Genomic DNA, 24643 nt, shown 5'->3' with positions numbered 1-24643 from the left:
AATAAAAATAGACAATGAAAAAACAAAGCTATCATTCTTTGCAAATGATATGATGGTATACTTAGGGAAACCCTAAAGAATCAACTAAAAACTAGTTGAAACAAGTTAAAACTTCGACAAAGTTACAGAATATAAGTTAAACACATATAAATCATCAGCATCTTTATATACTACCAACAAAACCCAACAGTAAGAGAGAGAAAGAGAAATTCTATTTTATATAACTGCAAATAATATAAAATACTTGGGAGTCTATCTGCCAAGCCAAACCCAAGGAATATGTGAATGTAATTATAAAACACTTTTCACTGTAATGATAATTGTAATGTAAGTGTAATTAGCTTAATTAAAAATAGAGTGTAGTCAGATGTAAGGTTTATAAAAGTGATTTGAGACTGCTTAGGGCTTCTTTAAGATTTGCCATGGAACTCTGACAAGGTCAAAGGAAGAGAATTTTGCAGTGTGCCTTGAGCATGTCAGTTGAGAAACCATCACCCACTTTTGGGACAGAGGCTCAAAGGTTGGTTGTTCCTGGCTTTCCTCTGATCAGCTTTGGAGAGTTTGTGGAAGATTTGAAACATCTTGATTTGAAGAAGTTGGAAGGTGTCAGATCAGAGAGCTGGAAAGTGAATGAGCAGTTCTTCAGAATATCTCTCGTGGCATCAAAAGGCAACTGCTGGGTGAACAGCTTATTACTCAGACTGACAGAGTTTGATCTTTGACTGAAGGGAAAAGAAGTTTGGCAGATTTCTATAAACATTAAGTTCATAAATTTTCTGGAAATACATTTAGTAAGTTAGAATTTATATTTTAGTTAGACAGTATAGATTAAGGAGGATTGCTATTTGGTGATCAAGAAGGCTTCCTTCCCGGGAAATATTGGGTTGGGAATTTATATAGAATTTATTAATTAAAGGGGATATTTCTTATCAACACTTATTTTCCTTTTACTTTCCCTTTTATATAAATTTTAATAGTTATAATAGACTTTATAAAACTGGCCTGACCAAGAGTTTTCTTCAACTACTTGAGCAGCCATTTTTTTCAATTGTCAAACTCAAGAGCCTGACCATATCAGTGACAACTATTGGTAATGCCAATACCAACAACCAATAAAGTTTTCAGCATCATACAAATAAAGTTAGATATAACAATTGGGGAAATATTAATTGTTTTTAGGTAGCCCAAGCCAATATTTAAAAAATGACAATTTTACTTAAGTTAATTTACTTACTCAATGCCATACCAATCAAACTCCCAAAGAATTATTTTATAGAACTAGAAAAAAAGAGTAGCAAAGTTCATGAAAAGGTCGAGTCAATTAAAAGGCATCAATGAAAAAAGCTGTGAAAGAAGGTAGCTGAGCATTTCCATATTTCAAACTATATTACAAAGTGACAATGATCAAAAAACAATCTGGTAATGGCTAAGAAATAGAGTGGTAGATCAGTGGAAAAGATTAGGTACACGATGAATAAATGACCATAGTAATCTAGCATTTGATATACACAGAGATCCAAATTTTGGTGATAAGGACTCACCATGTTATAAAACTTGCTGGGAAAACTAAAGAGAAATTTGACAGAAACTAAGCATAGACCAACAGCTAATAACAAATGCTAAAATAAGGTCAAAATGGATAAATGCTTTAAATATACAGGATGAAATCATAATGAATTATGGATAAGGAAAGACTTTATGACCACACAAGAGATAGAAAGGAGTACAGAAATTAAAATAGATAATTTTGATAACATGAGATTAAAAAGCTCCTGCATAAACAAAACTAATGCAACCAAATTTAGAAGAAAAACAGGAAACTGAGAAAAAATTTATAGCAAGTTTCTCTGATAAGAGGGTCATTTCTCAAATATATAAGTAACTTAGCCAGACTTTAAAAATAAGAGCCATCCCCCAGAAGATAAGTGACCAAAGAATATGAACAAACAATTTTCAGAAGAAGAAATTAAAGTTATCGATAGTCACATGAAAATATCCTTTAAATCACTGATTATAGAAGTACAAATTAGCACTCAGAGGTACCACCTCACATCCATCAGATTGACTAACATAACACAAAGGAAAAATGACAAACACTGGAGAAAATGTGGGAAAATTGGGGCACTCATTGACTGCTGATAGGATTATGAATTAGCATAACCACTCTGGAGAACAATTTAGAACTATGCCCAAAAGCTTATGAAACTGTGCATTACTACTATTAGGTTTGTATCCCAAAGAGATCAAAGAAAAAGGAAAAGAACTTATTTGTACAAAAATGTTTATAGTAGTACATTTTGTGTTGGCAAAGACTTAGAAATCAAGGGGATGCCGTTCAATATGGCTGAACAAGTTGGGATAGATTATTGTGACGGAATACTATTTTGTTATAAGAAATGACAAACACGATGGTTTCAGAAAAACCTTGAAAGGCATATAAATTCATGAAAAGTGAAGTGGGCAGAACCAGACAAACATTGTACACAGTAACAGCAGTAGTGTAAAGATGATCAGTGGTGAAAGGCTTAGCTATTCTGATCAAGACAATGATCCAAGACAATTCCAAGGAACCCATGATGAAAGTTGCTATCCACCTCCAGAGTGGATAGCAGAGTGAGACTCTCCTTTCAAAGTTAATATTTTCATTCAGAATGAAATCTTTTTTTCACTTAATTTTATTCTGATTTTGTGTTTTCTTTCAAAGCATGCCAATATGGACATGTTTTCCATGACTTCATATATGTTATTTACATAAAATTGTTTACTCTCTCAAAGAGGTGGGAGAGGTAGAAGGGAGGGAGAGAATTGGGAACTTAAAATTTCAAAAAATGAATGTTAAAATTTTTTTTACATATAATTGGGAAATATTTAGTGAGATAAAAAGAATTTTATAAAAGACATATCACGTAGACAATGACTAAAAATGACATTTTGTCACTGTGTCTTTCCCACACCTACTCACTCACAAAATTAACCTTGTACAAACTATATCAGGAAGTCATCAGTCCCCTGTGGCAGGATCAACCCTTTAACTCAGGGGTCTCCAAACTCTTTACACAGGGGCCAGTTCACCGTCCCTCAGACCACTGGAGGGCCGGACTATTAAAAAACAAACAAACAAAAAAAACTATAAGCAAATCTGTATACCCTCTCTGGGATAGCAGAGGCTGCAGCACTGGCTGGGATGGTCACAGCCCATCACCACCACCACTATACTGGGCAGCAGTATACACAGAGTGGATTCATCCTGTGCTCCTCTCACTGACCACCAATGAAAGAGGTGCCCCTTCTGGAAGTGGGGTGGGGGCCAGATAAATGGCCTCAGTGGGCTACATGTGGCTCATTGGCTGTAGTTTGGGGACCCCTGCTCTAACTCTTCCTTAGGCAGATTTGGCTTGGTGGAGAAAAGACCAGAGAGACATTATCTGGTTATTTGTAAACTAAAGGCCAGAATTCAAGTCCTCATTTCCTTATCTCTAAAATTTTGTTGATCCTTCTGCTATCGACTTAGGATACTGCTATGGTGTAAGCATCTAAAGCACTATGTAAATATGAATTATTTTTATTATTCTTGTTGTTATACCTCCACTTTTTAAAATCGTCAACTAAACAAAATGCTTCTTATTTCTCTACCAGAAACACGGAATATGTAAATAATGAGAATTGGAAGCTGCCATTTACTGCTAGGTTACTCGCTCCTTTTCTAGTTAAAAGGTAAGTTTTTAAGACATAAAAGGGCCCCAAAAGTTATTAATTTGCCTTTTATAAGTAGATTAAATTGGAGAGTTCTATTAATGCACAACAAGAAATTGAAGACCAGTAGAGGTGATTTCTTTTGTTGGCCATGTTTGGTATTGATTAACTATTTCCCAAAAGAGATAGGCTTTAGCATTCCATTTTCAGCTTCAGTTTCCTCATCTTTAAAAAATAAAGCATTGGACTTGATGGACTCTAAGATCCCTACCAGATCTAAACTGATGATCCAACGTTCCAAAGCATTTTGTGATAATTTGGTAAATTCAACCGCTTCTTGTATAGACTAGCTCCATCAGGGAGTTTGACCTTTTTAATTTTTGCTTCTTTCTTTTTCCTAATACAACTTCAAGATATATCATATCTTTAGATATTCATCTGAAACTTAAGTTCACTGGACTGGATACAATTCACTGAATAAATTCTTTCATATACCATATAGTAACTGTAACTTGCAGTTTTGGAGGGAGAAGCTTCAATTCATTCTAAATATTAGCAAACTATTAGAAATACTCAAAGAACATTAGGCTTTGAAAAATGTCTATATGTTTACAAAAGTTCCAATGATGGGGAATGATTTATTTCTTTAACTTTTACAGGCTTTTCAATTTGTCTTATAGATAGGGTAGCTCAATTAATATGATCAAGCTACAAAGGAAATGTAAATCATATTCTCAGTCGTATATGTTTCTATATGTTCACATAGAACTCATATTCTCCATGTTTTAATAATAATCACATCCTCTTTTGCTAATATCATCCCTGAGTAAAATATGGCATAGGTTGGGCATAGTTGACTTCTCAGTTACTTCCAAGAGGAAAGCTTATCTGCCATATTCCTTCAATGAACTCTAAATCTATATCCTTGAGCCTAAAGGATAACTTAAACATTAAAAGATACAACAGAAAGAGAATGGTTGATTCTTTCCAGAAAGTTATTTAACTTCCCTATTCTTAGCACTGTGTTTAGATATGCAAAATGACACTAAAATTTATCAGGTGAAATTTATCACTAGTGAGAGAAATTTACAATATAAGGGAAAATGAGACATAGTTCTGATGATGTTTAATCTGTCCAATCAGGGTCTGAAAATTATAGATTGACTTCAATCATCTATGTAGGAGGAAAACATACGTAATGATCATGTTTCAACCTGAGAAAAGATCTTGGAACAGCCAATTTATAATTTCACATTTCTACATCATTCAAAGGGCATAGTAGCCAAGTGCAAAGTGGGAGATTTCTCTCTTCACGTCTAGCATGTGAGAAAGTTTCCAATTCAAAGGAGAAGCAGAATCCTTACCTTCATAAATCCATCTTCTTGGCTTTCCCAGCAATTTACATAGATATAGCAATTAATGATTGGGTTCTTCCACATTCAATTAGATAGCATATACCAGAGGAACTATTCACCTTTCTCTTATTTTGTGTATTGTTGATGTGTTGGGATAAACACTTTATTTAGATCAAAAGAAAAACTAAATATTACAGTCCAAAGAGATTCTGCCTCCTGTAGTAAATCCTATTACTTACAAGTAAAGTAAGATATTCTTATATCAGGTAAAGAATAACACAAGATATTGGGAGTGCTGTTGTACTTGTTCCACAATGCACAATCAAATAAAATAACCCCTGTGCCAAGGTGCATTGGGATGGGATTCTTCTTATGGATGGAAAGTTGCCATGGGTTTTGATGTTAAAGGATTGCTCTACTGCAGAATGAATAACACAGAAATAGGTTTTGAACAATGATTCATGTAAAACCCAGTGGGACTGCTTTTCAGATTCGGGAGTGGGGAGGAAAGAGCAGGGTGAGCGGGGGGATCCTGAATCATGTAATCATGGAAAATTATTCTAAATTTTAAAAAGGGGGGAAAAAAGAAAGTTGCCATGAAGAATTGGCAAGAGCAAGAGAGCTCCAGTCTTTGTCAGGGCTTTTGGCGACTCTTTAAGATTTACGTTTCTTTGGAAGATCTTGACTTCCAGCTTTGAGAGAGGGAGAAGATGAAAGAGGCCAACCCTATTTCAGAGTGCTGAAGGAAAAGACTCTAGGAAGATAGGAGTAGAATTAGCAGTCACCATCATGTCCCTATCTCCAGCTTGCCATATTAGAGACTGTGGGGAGCTCCACTTTGGGGAAGATTCAGGACTCTGTCTTGGTTGAGTTACCTTGCTCCCATTGCTCTATATTTTTCTATATATACCTTTTTCTGATTCTGTTTTGCTAAAATTTAGATAAATGAGTTTCTTTGCTGTTCACTCCGTGTGTTCATTGTGGAAGTGGTATTTGATGGGAAAGGGATCAAGCCTTAGATATAGATTTGGTGGTCCACTTATCTCCAGTAATGATACAGTAATCATAAATTAGATTGAGCCTGAATATACCCCCTAGATTAACAGCAATATTTAAGGAAGCAGAAAGATTTAAGTCTAGCCCAGTATACCCTCCCTCTGAAGAGAGCAGAGTAGCCTTTGAGCCAGACTTCTTGCTTCCCCTTCTTTTCCCCTGGAAAAAATTGAAGTCTCCCTTGGAGAAGGGCTTGAGAAGAAAAGGCTAGAGATGTCTCTTCTGGCTATCTTTGAGCCACACGATAACAGCCCAAGCCATAAGATAGGCCTCTCTATACACAAGCCTTTCTCTCTACAATGGCATTTAGATAACCTGAAATCACTCAATTCATGTTTAACTACTATTAAATACTTTTAGCTATTTCCCCTTCAGTGCTTCTAGCAATAACCTCTATATTGCATGTAACATATTATTCATGCATTTCAGAGGAAATATCAATTATACAAATTGACAGCCCAAAAATAAATCATTGACAGTGAAATTTCACAAATTTCACCCAGGTTCACTCAGGAAGAGAAAAACACTTGTTAGGATTACCCAGAATTTCTTGTAATCTTTGAGGTTAAAGAGATTGTATTATTTTGGGCATAAAAGAATTTATCAGCACAAGATCACTATCTTTCTGTTTTAATATTAAACCTTAGGATGAAAAGAACTTTTCCAAAAAAGACTTATGGATTCAATATTGAAGGATTTTATATTTAACAATAGTACTAGTAGCACAGAATACCCACTGAGGTCTTTTTCCTCTGAATTCTTGGGCCATCACTATTTTTAGTAGACTAGAATAGAGATTCTGGACAAGTAGATGAAAGTCTTTAACACACATAGCATTTTTCATCATGAATTTTTTGCAGTTATCTTGGATCATTGTATTGCTGGGAGTAGCTAAGTCATTCACAGTTGTTTATCATACAATATTGCTGTTCTTGTGAACAATGTTCTGGCTCTGCTCACTTCACTCTGCAATGCATCAGTTCATATAAGTCTTTCCAGGTTTTTCTGAAATTTGCTAATCATTTTTTATAGCACAATTGTATTCCATTACAATCATACCCCAACCTGTTTGGCCATTCCCCAACTTATGGACAATTTCTAATTCTTTGCCACCACAAAAAGAACTGCCGTTCATATTTTTATGCAAATAGGTCCTTTTTTCCTTTATAAAAATTTTTTTTCATATATTTAGAAATCTGTAGATCTAGTCGTGATACTGCTAGTATCCATAGCTTTTTGGCTTTCAAAGTTCTTAACAAGTTGGCTGCAGCTTCATTATGCAATAACCCTATTCTCACACTCTACCACCAAACCTACCTAGTCTGAAAAAGAATTCTTTATTCCTTTTTTAATTTAATGGGGGACATGGAGGTCCTCTTACCATAGAGATGTTTAGGGATTAACCAGCTCACAGTGACAGGAAGAGAAACCATAAATACAGGAAGGAGGAACCATAGAGACAGGAAGTGAAGTAGGAGAAGGGCATGAAATGGGGCCAGCATGAGATGGTCAGACTGTCAGTTGCTGACAGTTGGGGGTGGAGGTGGGGTCAGCTGCTGACAGTTAGGTACTGGCAGTTGCAGGGAAATTGGCTGCTGGGAGTGTGTTGGGTTGGTGATTGGTGTTTACTTGCTGCAATATAAAGACAGGCCTGAGCTTACTAAGAGGGCTTTTTGGCTTTAGCCTTTAGAGGGTTTTTTGCCTTTTGGGTTTTTGGCTTTTGGTTTGGACTGTTAGATTTTTTTTCTTTCTTGAACTTTTTGGAAGGTGACTGGTCTTCATTGACAGACCTAATTGGGTTTGGTTTAAACACTGATTGGGATGCTTTTGATTGGGCTGGATTGGGTTGTAACTGTGTGGCAGTTGTTATTCATACTAGTTATAGGCAGTTATTGGTAGATATAGGCAGTTTTAGGTAGTAATTAGAGGTAGTTATAGAATAAGTAGTATAGACATTAGGAAATTTTCTTTCTCTACCTCTTGCCTATATTTTTCTCCTTTACTATATTCTTTTACTATTTCTATTTTAACTAAGCTAAATTGTCAATTGTTAAATGCTGTTAGTAGTTTTCTTTCTCTGGCTTAAAGGGATAATATTCATTTACAACTCTACTATATTCTCATTAAAACTTAACTTATTAAAAGCTGCTCTCTCATTTTGTCAAAACCTCTATTTTAAGCCTTACATTGCTTTCTGTGTTTCACTCATAGCATTCCATCTCCCACCTCTGTCTCTATACTAATTACTCCCCATGACTGGTCTCTATGTCCTTCTCACATTGTAAATTATTTATTTCCTTTAAGAAATTCTTCAAATGGTGCAGTGGATAGAGTACTGGGCCTGGAGTCAGGAAGACTTGAGTTCAAATCTAGTCTCAGACATTTATTAGCTGAATAACCTTGGGCAAGGCACTTGACCTTGTTTACCTAAAAAAAGGAAAAAGAGAAACAAATAAACTCTTAAAGCCCCTAAATGTTTGATTGAAGTGCCCCACTTTCTCCATTATGATTTTCCTAATCTCCCTAATGCCCTAACTTACTTTAAATTTAACTACCTTCATATTTATCCTGTAGATATTTGTGTATTGCCTTGCTCAAAAGAATGTAAGCTCCTTGAGAGCAGAGATTGTGCTACTTTTTTGTCTTTTAATTCTAGATCTGAGCCCAGTATGTTGCACATAGCAGCGTGTAGGGAGTAAAAATTAATGGTTTGACTAAAATATATTGGTCACCAATTCAAAGTATTATTGCTCACAGTCTAAATGACCTTTAATAGCTTTTATTTACAAAAGAGGTAGAAAGAGTGAAAGTAGAGAAATACAAAAGGGTAGAGAAGACATTAGCCTATCTAACTAAATATTGCTCTAGTACTGACTCAGCCAGTATTTGTTGACCTTCAACTGAAATTAAACTCTCTCCAGAAGACAGGAAGGGAAAGCCAGCTATCCACTCACCAAAGTTCCCTCCAAGAGGTAGGTCAAGACAATGACTCAAGCTGAAGGTGACTCCTGAAGCTGACTTCCTTGAGCCAACCTTCTTCTTGAAGTATAACTACTAGCCCCAGAAATTCAGGGCCTTTTTAAAATAGTGTCTTTTTGTCCATTCCCCTCTTCACAGGAGCCAATCACAGCTTCCAAATTGCCCAGTGCTGCCTTCTGTAGGTGTGAATTCTCATCAAAAGGGTTCACAGTTTCCTAACTGATTGAGTTTCTGAGCGTGTGAATTCACTAAGTGGTTTGTGAACTCCTCCACCTAGTTCAAGCTTGTGTTGATTCAATCAAAAGATAGACAAAGGAGCTAGTTAATCCTGCCTTCACAATCTAGTGAGGTACTAAGTAGGGGTACTTAAGTTACTGCTAACCAAAGTGTTAACTCCAACTAGGCAAAGAGAATAAAGCATTCCCTTTTTAAAAGTGTAAACTCAGAATAGACAAAGAGAACCAAGAATTTCCTTTCACAATTCCCCCTGTGATGCTTGAGAGATTAGTCTCCCCAGTGGGTCATTTAAACATAACTGTCTTATACCTCTAAATATCTTCTAGCTAAGGGTGCATACAATATTGCACTCTCTAAGAGGAAACTAAAATAGTTAGAGATAAGAGGAAAACAGAAGAGAGAAAGAGAGCAAATCAATGTTTGCTAGGGGGAAAAGCCAATTAGGGGGAAATCCCCTTTGGCATAAGAGTTTACATTTACAATAAATGTGTTCAACCCCCATAGTTCAATCAATTATATTCCAAAGTTTATTCTGGGTCTTCTGATGCTGTGGAGTTTTCTTCAGACATCTTCATGGCACCTTCTTCAAACAATTCATTTTCTGGATTCAAGGAATTAGCCAGCTTCTTTCCCTGAAAATGTTTCTCAAACAATTTTTTAAATCTTGGAATTATATAATCCCCCTCTGACTGATTAAGAAGTTTTAACTGATATAACTGAATAATCCAAAATCAGTATTCCAAATCTAATGTTCCAATAACTGATCATTTATAACAATTGTGAAAATCTGATAATGGATAATTGATCATTGATCTTTAATAACCAATATTCAATCATCTTCCTTTTGATCATGTCTAATGAGCAGATAAGAGATGAAGTGGATGATCAGGTAATCCCTAGCTATTACAAATGTTATACAAACTAAAATAATGAGGATTTATTTCAAATCTCAACATGTACAAAATTTTTATTTCTATTTCCTCAAAGTCTTTGTCTTTAACACCTGCAGTATTGTAGTACATCTATAGATACCACATGCTTTTTTCCTAGTTATAAGGAAAAGGCAATCCTCTACAACTGTCATTAATGCAAATATATTTGGGGGCATTAATCTATTGATGTTTTTTGTTTTAATTTTTTAAAAGATATTTTATTTTTCCATTACATGTAATAATTTTCTACATACATTTCCTGAAGTTATAAGATCCAAATTGTCTCCCTTCCTCCCTTCCCTTCCACATTGTGGAGATTGTAAGCACTTTGATCTAGGTTATATGTATATTATTATTATTATTATTAATGCATATATTTTATAGAATATAGTAAATAATATCAATATTCAAAGTATGATGGAGAAATCAAGTATTCCAAATGGAATAAAATTATCTTAAAATAAAAATGAGCTAAGATCCAAAATCCTATCCAACATTTTCACAGTTACCTTTTTTTCTAGTATGCTTTTGTGAAACCATGGATACTTAAATTGGCAAAGGATGTAGGTACATCATTCCTTGTTAATAAAAAGATATACTTTATACATACCTCTAAGATCCCATCAGCCTTGGGATTCCAACTCATCACCACCCACTGTCCCTCTTATTAGACAGTGGAGTCATGGATTCTTAAGCTCCCATTCAAAGAAAGAGTTCAGCTCAGAACATCTCCATATTTCTTATCTGTTTGTGTTACTTTGGGATTTCTTTGGCTTTTCTACCATGTACCCAAATCAATTTCCTTCCCTGGCCACTTACCTCCCTCCTACCTTTCAGGTTTCTTTAGTGTGTTGTCATCTTTCATTGGGATATCAGATCCTTTAGGGTAGGAACAATTTTTTTTAAATCTTTTTTTTTCATTTTTGTTCCCTTAGTTACTATCATAGTCCTTGGTATGTAGTAGATGCCTAATAAGTGTTTATTGACTGACTTGACTTTATATGCCTTTGAACCATGAAGTTTACTCATAATTGTCCAATATAGGTCACAGTTGTCTCATTTTATGTATCAGAAAAAAAATATTGAATATAAATTTATTTTATCTCTAAAGTTCAAAATATAATTATAATTTATCATTGTAGGTTTCAATAAAGTTTATTATATTAATGGGAAATATTTGAGTTTCACCCCATACTGTATTATTATCCATTAATGCAAAGTTTAAATTCTTTTGAGAGTAATTTTGGGATAAGAAACTATCTACCTTCCTGAATCCAGAAAGTGAACTGTTTGGAGAAGGCACCACGAAGATGCCTGCAGAGACCACATACAGCACCAGAAGATCCAGAGTGAATTTTGGGAAGTGGTGATTTGAACTGTGGAGGGTGAACACATTTGTTTTGAATGTATCCTCTTATGCCAAAGGGGACTGCCCCCAAATTGTTTTTTTTTTGTAAATATGGAAATCATTGGTTTTTGTTCTTTTTCTCTTCCATTTCCCCTTTATCCCCAAATTATTGTAATTTCCCTTTAGAAACTACAATATCATGTATACCTTTAGTTAAAGATCTTTTAAGCTGTTTATGTTTAAATGATCCATTGGGGCACCTAGCCTCCCAAAGGATCATCTTCCCCCTGGAAGAATGTGTAATTAGAATCTTGTACCCCAGGACTTCATTCATCTCCCAGAATCCCTTTCCTTTCGTCCCCACATTATGTTCTTATGTTTTATCAATAAAGTTGTGTGTAACTCTACCCCTTCTCTCTCTCTTCTCCCATGTGCATGACTGGGAAACTCCTCTTTACTCAGACTTTTATTTTTATCTTTTTATTCCTTTACTTCAAGTGATTATTAATAAATCTTATAAAATATAATACTTGGAGTATTGGATATTAATTTTTAATTTTTATTTATTGTTTATTTAATTCTAATCTTACACTAGTTCTTTAGTAACAAAGGAATATTTACATTTGTTGAATTATTCTTATGTTAAGAGAGCAGATTGTATTTCACATTTTGATCGTTTGGTTTTCGGCGTGTTAGTAGTGTTCATTATATTTTTTGCATTACAGTCCAATCCATGAACTTTAAACTCTAAGTAATTAAGTTAAAAATGACAATCTAGTTATCATGTAATTGAGTTTCAGCTGTATATATTTCTGAAAAGCTACTTCTGTCATGAGTAGATAAAATGCCTAAGAATCTAGATGAGCTAGTCAATGAGTTTTATCATTCATGATTTGGTGGGTCGTATAGAAGGAGGTTGCTTTTCACAAGTGCCCATAAGGATGTTTATCTCCAAAAATATAACAGTAATCAGTATAAACAGTTACAGATGTGTTAGAGGTCAAAGATACTAATTCAATAGTTTGAATGAGAAAGGAAATTGAGGCAATTGACTATGTGTACTCCATGGAGAGACTTAATATTGTCTCCTTGACAAGAATCATCAATAATCAGGATTTATTAAAGAGGTATCAGATCAAGGTCGAGTTTACAGGGCTTAGAGTAACCGCTCACAAAATAAATCACTTATAAACTTTATAAGCAATCATTGCAAAATGAATACATTCTAAATAGGTCCAGTTTTCCTAAGTTCAGCTCTTAAGCAAAGTCTCCCCATTCTGATGCTCAGATATTGTAACCTGATATTTATCACCCAATACAGTGATAAATTACTTGTATTTAAAAGCATTACTTTTTAAAACTCACATACTCTTCTATAAAAAATTAATTTGGAACTTTAAAACAATTTTCTAATTACCAGTCAATAAATACTTATTAAATATCTGCTATAATTATATAATAAATGTTAATAGCTAACACTGAGATAGTACTTTAAGATTTGTAAAGGGCTTTACAACTAATTGTTTTTTATGAGAAACATTCTTAGGAAGTACATGTTCCCCATTCTGTAGAAGAGCAAGCTGAGACAGGCAGAAGTTATGCTACTCTCCCAGGATCACACAGATTTTAAGTGTCTGAACTTATGGTTCCATGTTCTATCCATTGCACCATCTAGCCACCTACTTAATTTCAAGATTCTATGCTAAGCTCCAGAGAGTATAACTACAATGGAATCATCCTTACTCTCCAGGAGCTTGATTATCATTGTCCATTTTTTCAGGTTAAAATAAATATAGAGCCTTCTTGTTTCCACACACATACACACTTACCAGAGGCAGATAAAGTTGGCTTTTGTTTATATATTTTTTAATCTCTATCAGAAAATTATTTTATAGGCATTGCTCCAAAACACAGTCAGGGTTTGATAAGGTGTCCAACTCTCAAGGACATTCTTTTTTCTTTTTTTCCCCAAGGTTGTTCTCTTGATTTAAAACTAGAATCTAAGCATTTTAAACCAGAACAGTCACAATTGTTTCAAAACTCTATTCAGTTTAGTCTTACATATAAGTATGGAAAAAAAGGCTTTAGACAGAGGAAAACCTCCCTTAAATAGAACACATCTTGGTTATGTTCATTCAAAGACCAACACACTTGGAACGCAATAGCTACAAGGTATAGCAGTTTTCAAATAAAAGCACTCTTCTTTCCCATCAGATTGAGTCTGATCGAAATAATCAATCTTTAATTTCAAAAGATAAAACGAATTACCGCTATTTCATTTACTTAAAGCTATTTCTCCTTCTTTTAGAATGGGTATTATCATATAAAATAAATCTTGGGCTTTCCTATTTAATGAGTTATTTCTTCCTTTCATTCTGAGTATCTAGTTAAGTGAATGTCAATTATGTAACTTCTGAAGATTTGAACCTAAATTCTTATTAACTTTAACCAAGTTAAAAGTTATTTGCCCTTTTACCTGAACTAATTACAGCATATGTATAACATATGATGAGATAGACATTCCCAATCCATTCAAATAGAAAATATTCTCCCAACATGCGGGCCATGCATGCAGGTTTTGAGATTTTCCTTCTGCATTCCTATGTAACTGGCAGGAATTTTCCCCCCTCAAGTGTAACTTTTAATTTGATTTCCCTCCCTCTTGTCAAGGTGATTTAACTAACTGGAGTTTTTAAAAGGGGGAGAGAAATGTATTTTAATTTGAAACAGTGGCTAATTTCTCTCTTTCATTTTCAAAGGCAATTTCTATTTATTCTGTAAATTTTTATGGTTCATGGGCAAGTTTATTTTTAGAAGCTTCTGCCTATAAGTTCTATTTGTTCAGAAAACTTAAAATCTTAGGAGAATAATGTATCAGATAGATCTGGGTTTTCTTTAAGGGGGTCTAGAACTTCCTTAAATAGAGCAATAATGGGCTCTGGAATTGATGTAATCATATCTGATCCTCTCGAGGACACAAGAGGAAGACAGAAATTACATAAGGGCCTCTCAGCCTGTTCTTTGGGGAAATTCTTCTGGGGTTAATTCCAGATCCAAATGGAAAGGTACAGATAATAGAGACACAAAGGGACAAACCCCCCAAGTAGTATGGGTGATAAAACCATTTTTTTTTTTCTTCTGGATTCCACTTTGGGAATCTAGTGACAAACAGAAAAAAACAAAAAACAAAAAAAAGGACCCTACTCTGCAGGAACCACCTGGCCCAAACAAAAACAGAAATAAACCAAAAGAGGAATAAAATTCTTAATAAGCATCTATAGGAAAAAAAAATACCAGTACATCAAATCTAGATTTGAAAGTCTACTGGAAGCTTCATCTGAAACACCTTAAAAGAATTTCAGTCTTTCTCTCATATTAATGTTGAGCTCTAAGACTAAAAGGGGGAAAAAAATCTGTTTTCTTCCTTCCTTGGATTTCCCCATCAATCAATTACCATCAATATGATTTTTTAAAACGGTATTTGGGGGATAGCTCCAAATTGCTTTCCAGAATGGTTGGACCAGTTCACAGTTCCAGCAACAGAGCATTAATGTGCCTGCTTTCCAACAGCATTGCCAACATTTGTCATTTTCCCTTTTTGTAAACTTTACCAGTCTGTTTGGTATAAGTTGGTGCCTTAGAGTAATTTAAATTTTCATTTTAATAATTGTGAGTAATTCTGAGCATTTTCCATATTTTAATAGCTTTAATTTCTTCCTCTGAAAACTGCCTATCATATCCATTGACTAGCAGTTTGAAAATGGTTCTTATTCATATAAATTTTAATTAATCCCCTGCATGACTCAGATGAAATTGCTACAAAATTTTTTCCAGGTACCTGCTTCTCTTATGATTTTAGCTGTATTCATTTTGTTTGTGAAAAAAAACAACAACTTTTTTTTAATTTCATGAAAAAAGAACAATCTATTTTATATTTGTGAGTATCTGCTTTAGCTTTTGTTTGGTCATACTCTCTTACCTTATCCATAGATATGTATTTTTCTTCCATGCTCTTCTAATTTGCTTTTATCACACTTTAGATATAAATAATGTACCAAATTCTGAACTTATCTGGATATATGCTGTGAGCTGCTGATCTGTGTCTAGTTTATTCCAGACTGCTTTTCAGTTTTCCCAGCAGTTTTTGTCAAATAGTGAGTTTTTGACCCAAAAGGTGGGATCTTGGAGTTTGTCAACCTGTAGATATTTATGCTCTTTTCCCTCCACATATTGTGTGTCTAATAACTGTTCCATTAATCAACTGCTCTATTTCTTATCTGGTATCAAATTATTCCAGTGATTACAGTTTTGTAATATAGTTTGACTCCTTTCTTAACATTTTGAAAATTGATTCTTTTAATATCTTTTGTTCTTCTAGATGAATTTTGTTATTTTTTCTAGTCCAATAAAGTAATCCTTTGGTAGTTTGATTGGCATGACATTAAATAAGTAAATTAATTTAGGTTGAATTGTTATTTTTATTATATTATTTTGGCCTGCCCATGAACAATGAATATTTCTCTATTTAGATCTTTCTTAATTTGTATGGCATGTTTTGTAATTATGTTGATATAGTTCCTGTGTGCCTTATAAAGTAAACTCTCGAGTATTTAATACTATTTGTAGTTATTTTAAGTAGAATGTCTCTTTGTATCTCTTCTTGATACTTATATATAGATTGATACTTGATACTTATATATAGTTGATAATATATAAAATTGATGTTTTGCTGATCTTGTGAACTGTTTTGACTAGTTTTTCAGTTGAACTATAGGGCTCTCTAGGTATGAGATCATATCATCTGCAAAAGTGGTAGTTTTGTTCCCTTACTGCCTATATTCATTCCTTCAGTATCTTTTTTTTTCTTATTGCTATAGCTAGCACTTCTAGTACAACACTGAATAATAATGGTGATAATGAACAATCTTGCTTCAACCCTGATCTTATTGGAAAGACTTCTAGTTCATCCTCATTACAGATAATGATTGCTCTTAGTTTTAGATACTGATGGAACTTGGGGCAGAAATGGAAAGCCCCAGCAATACCTGTCCTGCATGGCAGAACATCAGAACTTTCTGTTCCTCAGCCTGTCAGATCTGAGACAAATGCCCAACCTGACCACATCATGCATGGTTGAATATCAGGACTTTCCATTCCTGAGAACTATACCTGTCCCTCCCAAAACAACCAACAAATCTCCAAACCCTGCCCCCATCTTCCACTCATGCTTTTTTTTTCTTTTATACAAAGAAAAAAGTGAGAATGCTAAATCTGGAAACTGAGAACTCGCATCTAGGCAACAGAAAGCCAATAAAACAGTTGCCAAAGATATCTTATAACTTCAGGATTTTCCTGTATCCTCCACTCCTAGAGACTTAGAATCCCCACCTCTCTCAGGAACATCCAATGAAGTTGATCCAAGTAGCTCACCTTTGCAGTCCTCACTCAGCCTCTTTACTGAAAGGAGGCAATGAGTCACCTGTCCTCTGTAATCAAGACTATTCATTGTTTTGAATCTGAGTTTAATTGCTTTCTAGTGGCTTTTTTCAAAAAAAGTTTTACATTATTGTGATCATTGTGTACACTATTCTTACAGTTCTGCTAGTTTGAAAAATTCATTCTTAAAGGGCAATATTATGTTACATTCATATAACATTCATATTCAACTCTTCTCCAGTCTATGAGCATCACTGTCTTTCCAGATTTCTGCTATTCAGGAATTATTTTTAAATAACTAATATTATTTCACTCTAAATCAAAAAGTTTAAAATGACACACTACAAAGATGGAAAAGCCAGAGAGAGGCAGAGGCAGAAGGACTCAGGAGTTAGAAGTTTAGATTCTACTTCTAGTTCTGATTCTATCATTAGCTGGTTATGTGACCTTAGACAAGTCACTTTGACTTTCTGTGTCACCTTGTCCTCATTTATGGTCAAAAGGTGGGTAAATGCCAAGTCATCCATCATCCTTACCTCTCTTTCAAAATTGTGAAGAACATAGAACGTGAAAAATGCAAAGCTGTATTATGAATATGATTCATATTGTTATGTTTTTTAGATTGAGTTCAAGTAAAATAGATCTGGGACACATCACTATCCTGCTATTATTTTTATTTTATTTATTTATTTTTATATTTATTATTTTTCTTTTTACATTTCTTTTTATATTTATTATTTTTCCTTTTACATTTCTTTTTATTTATTTATTTATTTTAGATTCTGTATATAATTGTGCAGGTGGATAAAATAACTAAGTGACAATTGAATAAACATATTATAAGACCATTTGAAAGTATTTGGGACATCTTTAGTAGTACATATTATAATGGGGATTATATGTACTTTATCATGTTTCCCCATGAATTTTTTTCAAACCCTTCCCTTCTCCCTCAGAATTGATATTAAGTATCAGTTCTAAGGCAAAAGAGCAGCAATTGGGGTTAAGTTGCCCAAGGTAATACTTCTAGGCAGTACCTGAGACCACATTGGCACCCAGGATCTCCCATCTCCTGGCCTGGCTCTCTTTCCACTGAATCACTTTAGCTGCCCCTTCCCTCATGGTTTTGATTTGTCCTGCTAGTTCAGTTAGGTGACCTAGTGTATAAATATTTGACAATTTCAGGAAGTCTTGAGTTCAAATTCTGCCTCTATTTACCAGCCATATAAACTTGGCCACTAGTTGAACCTCTCTCAATATCCTCATTAATAAAAATAGGTATAATAATAGCATCTATTTCATAGAGCTGTGAAAATTTAAAAAGGTAATACACGTAATATGTTCTGCAAACCTTAAAATACTTTATAATTGTTAGCTACTACCATTATTATTACATTTTCAAAGCTTTTCACCCCTTGTAGCTGAGAGAGTTTGAATTTTTGGTGTAGTGATATCTCTTTAAAATGCTGTTCTTGAGCTTTAATATTTGGGCAATTTGGGCCAGTGTTTCATTTGTTGAATTCTCATGGATACTTTGAGATTTATATTTATGGTACATGGATTTATTGTAAGTTCTTTTTAATAAAGACAGCAAATTTCTGGTATATAAATCTAATCACCATCTTCTGTCTTACTAGGCATTATTTTAATTATCTCCCTCATTTTTTCCTCATCCTTTTTATCTTTCAATTAGAATCAGTCCCGAGACAAGTAGCTATACTATTATTATTTTTACACTGAATGTTCTGTGAAATATTGCGCAGGTGAATAAACTAACTTTCTTTCTAATTGAATGTAAGTATTGGGATAGATCAGCACATCCTCTGTGGATCCCACTGAAAATACGTTCAATACAAATCCAGTAGCAGACATGCAAATCTTCCCATTTCTATGTGATCCTGATTTCTTTATTCTGAAACCGTTTCATTCCAGCTCTACTGAGTATGATAGGTCACTGGCGTGGTGACATCTAGCACAATCTTGGGCTTAAGTTTGTATGGATCCGTGTTTTGTCTGGGTAGTAACAAGCAGTAATACTCGGGATTCAAAACAGTTTGTTGGCTGAGTTATGAAGGTTATTTTGAGGTCCATATCGGGAATGTAGTGATTTGTTGTCCATCAGCCCATAAAAAGTGATGAATTTCTCAAGCAGAAGTATCAAACTCATTGCCTCTGCCAGCAAAACTAGATTAAAGGGTAATTGGAGAACATCTAATGAGAGAAATAAAAATACAACATAGATAATGTTGATTTGTGGTTTTCTAAGTCAATATATAGCTGTTGGGATCCATTTCTGCTTGAATTTGATATCACTATTCTGAAGTGTAATTTTAGCCACCATAGTTGGATTTGGAGTGCTAAGTTTTTATAGCCCAAAATGTATCACACAGTTTCTAATGCTGCCTGACATAACCGGAGTTGATCAATAAATCTAGGTCCTTAAGGATCACCATCCTCCTTTTCTAGAAGGTGGTAATGACCTGGTCCTGATTTGTCAACCTAGGCTCCTTTATTCCCATAAGCAATCTGTATGAGCCTACCTAATGGTCCAACTGTTCTTTGTCAACATTTTGTTGAATGAGTTTATGTGGATGGAAGGCAGGGAGGACCTCTTCTTTCCATCCTTGGATCTTAGCCATGTCATACACTCCACTGGAAGGCAAACCATGTTCAATTACATTTGACAAATCCAATAGCTTGTGCCCTTTGTAAGCCTTGGATATTTCTTGGTAAAATGAGGTCTGCTTGTTCCAAAAGGATTTCTTTTTTTTTTTTTTAAACCCTTACCTTCCGTCTTGGAGTCAATACTGTGTATTGGCTCCAAGGCAGAAGAGTGGTAAGGGCTAGGCAATGGGGGTCAAGTGACTTGCCCAGGGTCACACAGCTGGGAAGTGTCTGAGGCCAGATTTGAACCTAGGACCTCCCGTCTCTAGGGCTAGCTCTCAATCCACTGAGCTACCCAGCTGCCCCCTCCAAAAGGATTTCTTTAAGGTTTCCACCTGTTTATCACGTGCTGTATGAATGCTTAACGATCCTTTCTTCCTTTTTGGAAAGGAAACGTTGATCAGACCTGTGTTTTGTTAATATTGTACCAGATTTTGTGAGACCACTTTGCAAATCCATTAGGATTAATTTTATCATTTTCAAAGTATATATTAAGACCGATATTCTTTATGTGTTAGATACTTCAGACATTGAATTTTTTTCTTCAAAGATATTTTCTTTTTCTTATTACTTGTAATAACAATTTTCAACATACATTTTCTGAAATTATAAGATCCAAATCATTTCCTTTCCTCCTTTCCTTCCCCCCTCACAGAGATGAGCAATTTGATCTGATTTATTCGTGTATTATCATGCAAGCCACACTTCCACGTTAGTCATTGTTGTAAGAGAATACTCATATAAAACCAAAACTCCCAAATAAAACCACAAATAAATTAATGTGAAAGATAGTATGCTTGACTCCAACAGTTCTTTTTCCGGAGGTGGATAGTACTCTTTGTCATAAATCCTTCAGTATTGTCCTGGATCATGAACATTGAGCTTTGATTTCAGTGTGTCAATAAGTCTTTTACCATATTTAGCCATAGTATTCTCCATAGAGCTTTCTGTGCAAGGTTTTTTCCTTTTCAGTTTCCCCTTCTTTCATTGGTTCATTTTGACTTAACAGATTCAAGCTCAAAATCTTTGATCTCTATTTTTTCGTAGTATACATTAAGATTTTTACATTGCGCTAGTTCAAATGCCATTTCCACTCACTGGAAAACAATTCCATGAGTTAGAGGAGCTCTTTGATATGTTGCTGTTTCTGGAACTGTATTGCTTGATGTCATCAAGGTATTTCATGCTTAATAAGAATTTATATATAATAGAATAAGAATTGATTTGATTCATTTAACTTAGAAGCCATGCTTGGTTCTATTTAAGAAAAATCATAAATGGATTTAAGGTTAGGTAACAAGCATAAGGGCTTAAACCGTCTCTTTGAATAATATTAAGTTTTATATGAATTCTTGACACTATTATGTGGCATGTTTCTCTTTTATTTGTTTTATAGAAATTCTTACATTTTGTCTTAGAATTGATAAAAGCATCATTTTCAAGGCAGAAGAGTAGGAAGGGTGAGGCAACTGGGGTTGTGACTTGCCCAGGGTCACACATCTGGCAAATGTCTGAAGTCACATTTCAACCCAGTTCTTCCTGACTCCAGGTCTCCCTCTCTAGCCACTAAGCCACCTAGCTGCCCCTAGTTGGAATGCTATTTTCCATGAGGACATCAAATATTCTAACCTCACTATACATGCATACATACCTATAGGTGTATTTGAAACATGCTAACTACATTCTCACTAAATAAAAGTATACATACAGGTCTATAGGGCAAGAATGGAATTTTATGTCTATGTACGTATTTTATGTGTGTATCTCTATATATATACTTATATTTTTCACTACATGAATAAAACATGAGAAGAGAACTTCAAAGATTTGCAATAATCAATAGAGGCAGTGTAAATGTTATGACTCTAAGGCTGACTTATTTAATAATTCCAGAATTGATTATAAGTTATTCTTTATACCCCTAGAACTTTTTTTGGAATGTTTTTGTTGTCATCTGAATCAAAGTATATTGATGTATCCACAATGCTATTATGTGCTGTAGCATATATTATCAGTGATGAATTGTAACAGAGATGGCATAAAAGAAATCATCAAGGACACAGATGATCAAATAGGGACGAGATAGAGCACTCGACCTGGGATCAGGAAGAGATGCCTTGTAAACCCCCTTTCCATGCACATGTAAACTTAAGAGCTCACCATTTAATACACATTACTGGGATAACTAGAAAATAGTTACTAGCTGAAATTAGGTATAGAACATCTTACACCATATACCATGATAAACTTTGAATGACATAAGGCATAATATCATAAACAAATTAAAATAACAAAGAAGAAATAATATTTTAGATTCATGGATAGACTAATAAGGGATTTACAGAATTACAGGAAATAAAGAACAATTTGATTTCATAAAATTTAAAGATATTTGCTGAAAGAAAACTAATAAAGTTAAAATGGGAAAGAAAATAGATAACAGGGAAAAAATCTTAGCAGCAATTCCTCTTATAAGGGTCCTACTGGAACTATGCACAAAGGGCTTTAAAAGACTGCCTGCCCTTTGATCCAGCCATACCTTTACTAGGTTTGTACCCCAAAGAGATAATAAGGAAAAAAACTTGTAAAAATATTTATAGCTGTGCTCTTTGTGGTGGCAAAAAATTGGAAAATGAGTGGGTGTACATCAATTGGGTAATGGCTGAACAAATTGCGGTATATGTTGGTGAAGGAATACTATTGTGCTCAAAGGAATAATGAACTGGAGGGATTCCATGTGAACTGGAACGACCTCCAGGAAGTAATGCAGAGTGAAAGGAGCAGAACCTGACATTGTATATGGAGACTGATACATTGTGGCACAATCAAATGTAACTGACTTTTCTATTAGCAGCAAAGCAATGATCCAGAACAATCCAGAGGAACTTAGGAGAAAGATGCTATCCATATCCAGAGAAAGAACTGTAGAAACAGAAATGCATTAGAAAAATATATGATTGATCACTTGGTGCAATGGGGATAGGATTGGGGTTTTGATGTTAAAAGATCGCTTTACTGCAAATATAAATAACATGGAAATAGGTTTTAAACAATGATACATGTATAACCCAGTGGAACTTGCTTGTCGGCTTTGGGAGGGGGAAGGAAAGAGTGATGGGGTTGGGGTGGGGGGCCATGAATCATGTAATCATGGAAAAGTGTTCTAAATTTAAAAAGGAAAGAAAAAAGGCATTAAAAATACACAAATAAATAAAAGGGTCCTACTTCCTGACAGAGAGGTGATGGAGTATGGATATGGATTGAGAGTTAAATTGTTTAGGCATTTCCCAGTGAGGGCTTTGTGTTTCATTTGATTGAACATATTTGTTACAAGGGCTTTTTCTCCTTTCTTTTTTCTTTTCAGTGGTGAAGGAGGATAGAGCAGTAAAATGGAAAGAAAAAAGAAGTTGGTTTAATAAAAATATACCATTTTAAGGTATTGAATGGGCAGAATGTCTTTTTAGTTCTAGAATCAATCAAAGGTTTTAAATTAGGTGTGAACAATTCCTGGCCACTTCCATTAAACTGATCAATTAGTCAAACGTGTAAAAGTAGAGGTAAGAATGAAGGAAGTCAGATGAGACCACATAGGAAATTGCTTGTGAGGTAAAGATGCCCTTTGTGGTCCTGCCCTTTGGAGCTTGCATAAAATAGCAAGCCAGCATTCCAGTAGCATACAAGCCTAGTGCTGAAATAGTTCTAGTTAAGCCCCTGAGGGTGTGTGTGTGTGTGTGTGTGTGTGTGTGTGTGTGTGTGTGTGTGTGTGTGTGGTGCAGGGTGGGGGATAAAAAGAAGGTGCTTTTCTCCTTAGATGTCCAAATGAATGGAAATGCACTTACTGTCTGTTTTGAGCAAATGGAAGCTGGAAATGTCAGAGATACAATCTTTATGTAACACAAAAGGAGGATTACAGGTCTCTGACATAAGAGGAGAGGGATTACTGTCCAGTTGACGTAGGAAAGGGAGGCTTATGGTGCATCTGACAGAGCAATAATTGTACAGAATTATTTGTAGGGTTAGAATAAATGAATGAACTGAGTGGGTGGTTCTCAGAGAAAATCATGTGTTACAACAGTTCTCTTTTATAGAAACTTGGCACAGGGTAGGAAAACAGGGCTTTATTTACTCTAAGAAAAGACACCTGAATTCTTAGGTGGTTAATTCATTAAGCTCTTTTACTTAGTGACTCAACAGTGTGTGGACGCAGGGTTTTTCCCACAGATAAAATATTGTGCAGGCATCTCTCTACAAGCTTGGAATGAGAAACTTTAACATCTGAAAAGCCCCAATAACCCCATCTGTCAAAATAGTTATTCTATTCCCGAACAAAACAATTGATACAGAATAGAGGAATGGTTTGATTTTTGTTTTCCAATGAATAAAGCCAAGAAAGGGTCATGATGTGGCTACTCTTACCTCTTCATTTAATATCTGTAAAGTAAATCATTGTTGTCAGACCAGTCAAAAGAGCACTAAATTCATACTGGGACCTGAATTTGAATTACAGCTCTGACATTCTCTCTGGGATTGTGAGAAAGTCCCTTACCTTCAGAGCACATTTTCTCACTTGTAAAATGGGGGAAAGAATGGTTTTTATTTCCTTATCTTATAGAATCCTTGTGAGGAAAATGCCTTGTAAAATTTAAAGTTTATCATTAAATAATCAAAAATACAAATTAAATAAATAAAGCATATTACTAACATGTATCATCATAGCCATTCTATTTATAGGTTTCTCCATTAAATCCTGCTCTGCTGTCTTATGATGCTATGGAAAAAACCCTGAGATAACCTCTAAAATACCGTTCCCAAAATCTACAAAATTTGCTTTACAGTCTTTAGATAGAAACCATAAATCAGTCAGTCATTCAAGGACCCATCTAGCTGAGTTTAGAGAGGCTCAGCACCATGTTAGCTGTATGATCATGAATTATTTGGTCACAGCA

The 24643-nt window shown here is 34.6% G+C and overlaps 1 long non-coding RNA gene across 1 annotated transcript; it reads left to right on the top strand.

The window, feature by feature from the left end:
* The first annotated feature begins 458 nt into the window (after positions 1–458).
* LOC103106483 (uncharacterized) lies at positions 459–24336 on the top strand. The gene is made up of 3 exons (XR_466914.3): positions 459–791; positions 3637–3714; positions 23062–24336. It is a non-coding gene; the product is annotated as an uncharacterized LOC103106483 (long non-coding RNA).
* The last annotated feature ends 307 nt before the right edge of the window (positions 24337–24643 follow it).

The sequence above is a fragment of the Monodelphis domestica genome, chromosome 4, assembly GCF_027887165.1.
Source record: "Monodelphis domestica isolate mMonDom1 chromosome 4, mMonDom1.pri, whole genome shotgun sequence".
Classification (NCBI taxonomy): Eukaryota; Metazoa; Chordata; class Mammalia; order Didelphimorphia; family Didelphidae; genus Monodelphis; species Monodelphis domestica.
This window is presented reverse-complemented; position numbering and strand designations above follow the sequence as displayed.